The sequence below is a fragment of the Penaeus vannamei genome, chromosome 19 (genome assembly GCF_042767895.1).
Source record: "Penaeus vannamei isolate JL-2024 chromosome 19, ASM4276789v1, whole genome shotgun sequence".
In the NCBI taxonomy this organism is placed as follows: Eukaryota; Metazoa; Arthropoda; class Malacostraca; order Decapoda; family Penaeidae; genus Penaeus; species Penaeus vannamei.
Genome location: NC_091567.1, coordinates 26,362,393 through 26,367,392, shown reverse-complemented (window position 1 = coordinate 26,367,392; position 5,000 = coordinate 26,362,393). Strand labels below are relative to the sequence as shown.

The 5,000-nt window shown below is 47.1% G+C and overlaps 1 protein-coding gene across 4 annotated transcripts in view; it reads left to right on the top strand.

Moving 5' to 3' along the window:
- Nucleotides 1-5,000, top strand: part of LOC113822383 (hexosaminidase D) — a 173,916-nt gene that overhangs the window by 119,320 nt on the left and 49,596 nt on the right. The window lies entirely within an intron of this gene.

The window sequence follows — 5,000 nt, the reverse complement described above, 5'->3', positions numbered from 1 at the left end:
TCTCTTTCTCTCTCTCTCTCTCTCTCTCTGTCTCTATTTCTTTCTCTCATTTTCTCTCTCTCTCTATTTCTTTCTCTCATTCTTTCTTTCTTTCTTTCTTTCTTTCTTTCTCTCTTTCTTTCTTTCTTTCTTTCTTTCTTTCTTTCTTTCTCTCTCTCTCTCTCTCTCTCTCTCTCTCTCTCTCTCTCTCTCTCTCTCTCTCTCTCTCTCTCTCTCTCTCTCTCTCTCTCTCTCTCTTTCTTTTCTCTTTTCTCTTTCTTTCTTTCTCTCTTTCTCTTTGTTTCTTTCTCTCTTTCTTTCTTTCTCTTTTTCTCTTTCTCTTTCTCTCTCTCTTTTTCTTTTTCTTTTTCTTTCTCTCTCTCTCACTTTCACTCTCCTTCTCCCTCTCCCTCTCCCTCTCCCTACACACACACGCGCGCGCACACAAAGCCACGCGTAATAAACATACTCACAAACGTCTAAACACAGGAAGAAGATCGTTCAGATTATAATGAACAAATGAAGGGTGTGGCAGACACTGCCTCCTTCCACGCAAAGATATGGCCGTGGGTGGGGTGGGGTGGGGGGGGCGAGAAGGGGTTGGGGGGATGGTGAGGATTGGCATGGTGAGTGTGATGAGGATGGTGGTGAGTCGAAAGATGAAGGAGAGGGAGAGAAAGAGGGGGAAATGGAGATGGAGATGGAGTAGGAGAGAAGAAGAGGAAAGGAAAGAGGGGGAGGAAAAAGGAAAGAGGGAGAGGGAGAGGAGAGTAGATGGCATTGCTGGGACTATGTACCACGCCGGATTGTGGGCGTGGGCATTCTTGCCTCACCCGTGGGCGTGGGCGGGGAAAGGGAGAAGACAAGAGGGGAGAAGAGGGCAGTGTGTGGAAGATAGTGTGAAGGAAAATACGAAAACGGTCAAGGTTGAGGATAAGGAATAAAAGGGTAGAAGAAAAGGGATAATAATAAAAAAATAAGAAAATGCCAAGGAGGATAATGGAAACGGCAGAGGGGAGAGGCTGGAATGGCCGAGGGGAAAAGGGAGCGTCGAGGAAGAGACAAGTGGGAGGAAGGACGGAAAAGATGGGGAGGGGAGAGGGGGAAGAGAGTGAGATAAGGAAAGAAAGGGAGAGAGAGGGTAGGAGGGGAAGAGAGGGAGAGAGAGGGAAGGGTAATAGTGGGAGAGAGGGGCAGAGGGAGTGAGACGGGGGAGTGGGGAGAGGAGAGGTGGAGGGAGGGAAGGAGGGAGGGAGGGCAGTGCGTGGGAGGGTGTTTGGCAATGGTAGGAGTATGGGAATGATGGTGTTGATTGGAGGTTGATTAAAAAGGGTCTCATGACAATGGGCTGGGGACAGACACAGACAGACAGGCAGGCAGGATGGAGTACAGGAAGGCAGGCAGGCAGACAGACAGACACGGACAGACGGACAGAGACAGGCAGGCTGTAATACAGGAAGGCAGACAAAGACAGAGGCAGAAAAGAAGAAGAGAAGGACCGACAGACGAGATAGAGAACCGAGAGATAGAAAACAAAACATGCTAAAAAGAACGAGAAAGTAAATAACGAGAAGTGGAGAACCGCTTAAATTTCTCGGTATGAAGACCAGACCCAACAGCTATTTATTTAATCATTTTTTGAGTTATTCCTTTCTTTACAAATTCCTTGCCTTATTATTTCACATTAATTCGCGCATTGGGTGTGAGTCACCCTTGCACTCCAGTTCGAACCCGGGGGCGCATGGGAGGTGGCGCATGGCAGGTGGCCGGGTCGTGCATGAGTGCGTGTTGTCCGTGAGTGCGTGGAGTGCAGGCAAGTGGGCCGGGAAAAGTGCCTCTCGCGAGCGCGGATTTGCATACTGCTCTGCTATTATATTTATGGAGGTTGTTGCTGTTGATGTCCTCGTTGGTCATTGTTGTCGGTATTTTTTGTTATTATTGTTTTTATTGCAGTTTTTTTGTTATTGTTGTTGTCTCTGTTGTTGTTGTTGGTTGTGTGTTGATATGGATGTTATTGTTATTTTTGCTTTTGAAATCATTGTTATTGTATTATGACTGTCGTTAAAGAAAAAAAATCACATTATTAGCGCTTGTAATCATTATCGTCATCAGTATCATAACTGTTATTATTGATGTAATCTTGTAATACGTATACTTACCTCTCCACTCAATAGCCCTCCAAGTACAACGAGAGGGTGCCAGTATCAGTGCCATACAGTGCCAGTGGCGATCTGAAACTTACTCCCGTTGAATTGGTCTGAAGAGCCAGGCTCTCCGCGCCCATAAAACTGCGCCGATGAAGAGGGGAATCCCCGCCTGTTTTTTTTTTTTTCTTTCTTTCTTTTTTTGCCTGGGTTTATAGTGCAAGAGGGAGGGAGACTCCGAAGGGTTGGGAGCCTAGAAAGGAGTGTGAAGTGAAGTGAAGAGGGGTGAGCACGCACACGCACACGCACCCCCCCCCCCCACACACACACACACACTCACACTCATTTTGGGATGTGATATGTAAATTAATAGAGAGAGAGAGAGCGATTACGAAGATATAAATGTATAGAGTATGATGATACATGGGTACTTAAATAGTTATGCATATATGTCTGCATTTATGTATGTAAATATCCCCCCCCCCTTACTGTAATATTCCGCAGCACCGTATTGCAACTTTTTTCAATCCAGGTGTTGGGAAATGCAGGAAGGAAGGAAGGAAGGAAGGCCGGCGAGTCATGTGTAAACAGATTCATTATGATGTTGCAGGAAAGACGTTATTACCTTTCTCTAAGTCTTTCCTTCACCTCCACTTCCTGTCTCCCCCCCCCCTTCCAGCCCCTTCTTCTCTCGCCCTCTCCGCTCTCCGCCCTCTACCTCTCCCTCGTCATCTCTCCTTCTCTTCTCTTCTTCATTCTCTCACGCATATCTCTTTCTCCTTCTCCCTCACACTCTTCGTCTATCCCTATGCCCGTTTCCCCGTTCTTCCCTCTTATCCTTCCTTCCTTTCTCTTCCTCCTCCCCCTGTTCCTCCTTTTACTTCTCCTCCTACTCCTCCTCCATCTTCTTTTTCTTCTCCTTCTCCTCCCCTGTTCCTCCTTTTACTGCAATATAAATAGTCTCCTCCTCCTCCTCCTCCTCCTCCTCTTCCTCCTCCTCTTCCTCCTCTTCCTCCTCTTTCTCCTCTTCCTCCTCTTTCTCCTCTTCCTCCTCTTCCTCCTCTTCCTCCTCTTCCTCTTCTTCCTCCTCCTCCTCCGCTATTCTTCTCTTTGGTCACGTCTATTCGCATTCCTTTACTCAGCATGCGGTCGTTACGGTTGGGTGTCCGTTGGGTCTTCGTCACGTAACAGGAAATAGATTGTTTTAACAGGTTGATAAAACCGACTGATAGTATAATGTGATAAGATGGGTACAGAGAATAATCAGATAAATGGTGTAAGTGATGGGAGAGGATAGATAAAAAAAAAAAAAACACACAAGGATCATACAGATAGGTAAGAGGGAAGAGATAAGGCGGAGAGATAAATTGGTAGTAGGGCAAAGGTATGGAGAGGGGCATCAGCATCCCGTAGAGGGAGGGGAGGGGGGAGGCATAGAGTGGAGGGAGAAGGAGTCAGAAGGGGCGAGGGGAGGCATAGAAAGGAGGAGGAGGGTGTCGGGGGTAGGTAAGACGTAGAGGGGAGGGGGAGGGGGCAGGAGAAGGCACTGGCTCAGGAATGGCACTAATGGCATCAAGATGTCGCGTGCCATTTTGTTGTATTGTCGAGAGGTGATGAAAAGCGAGAGCGAGAGCGAGAGCGAGAGCGAGAGAGAGAGATGGGGATGATGGATGAATCAAGAGGAGAGGGGGAAGAAAAGAGAGGAGAGAAGAGAAGCGAAAAGAAAGAATTTAAACTTATTTTGGGTGACACGTGAGGTCGCTTCCTCATACAGTATTTTTTTTTTTGCCTTTCCTTTTCCTTTCGTATTTTTTCTTCTCCTTGGGTAAATATTTACCTTCGAGAGAGAGCTTGGCTGATGCATTTACCTAGTGCCGTAGAGAGAGGAAATAAGGGGAGGGGTAAGGGAGAGGGGGAGGGGGTGAGGGAGGAGATGGAAAGAGGAGGAGAGGGAGGGGGTGAGGGAGGAGGGGGAGAGGGAGGGAGAGAAGGGAGGGGATAGGTGGGAGAGAGGAGAGGGGAGGGTCAGAAGGGGAGAATGAGGGTGGAGGAAGGTAGAGAAAGAGAGGGGGAGGGGAAGGGGAAGGGGAAGACGGAGGGAAGGAGAGGGGGGAGGGGAAAGATTTCTTTGGAGAGGCGAGATAGAGACGGTAGTGTGGGCCATGTTTACAAAGGGTATTTTATCATGGTAGCAATGTTGAAAAAGGGGGGGGGAGGAAAAGAATAAAGGGGATGAAAGAGAGGGGAAGGAGATACGGAGAGGAGGGGCATAGAGGGGAGACCGAGGGGAGTCCTCACTGCCAACGACGTCGCAGATCAACAAAATGCCCATTATTTTATGCAACTTTTTTCATTCACTCATGATTTATGCATGAATGTATTTATCATTCAGGCATGCATGTGCTTACATGTTTATGTTTATGCATACACAATTATATATTTATGTATTTATTGATCTAGTTGGTTGGTTGGTTGGTTAGTTACGTACTTAATTAGTTACTTGTTTACTTACTTACGTACTTAGTTACTTACTTACATATTTAGTTACGTACTTGCTTACGTACTACCCTCCCTCCCTTACTTATTTACTTCCTTACCTTTCTTCCCTTTCCTATCCTCTCCTTTCCTACGATTTGATGCGATGCTATTCGGCTCTTCCGCTCTCTCTCTCTCTCTCTCTCTCTCTCTCTCTCTCTCTCTCTCTCTCTCTCTCTCTCTCTCTCTCTCTCTCTCTCTCTCTCTCTCTCTCTCTCTCTTTCTCTCTTTCTCTCTCTCTCTCTCTCTCTCTCTCTCTCTCTCTCTCTCTCTCTCTCTCTCTCTCTCTCTCTCTCTCTCTCTCTCTCTCTCTCTCTCTCTTTCTCTCTCTCTCTCTCTCTC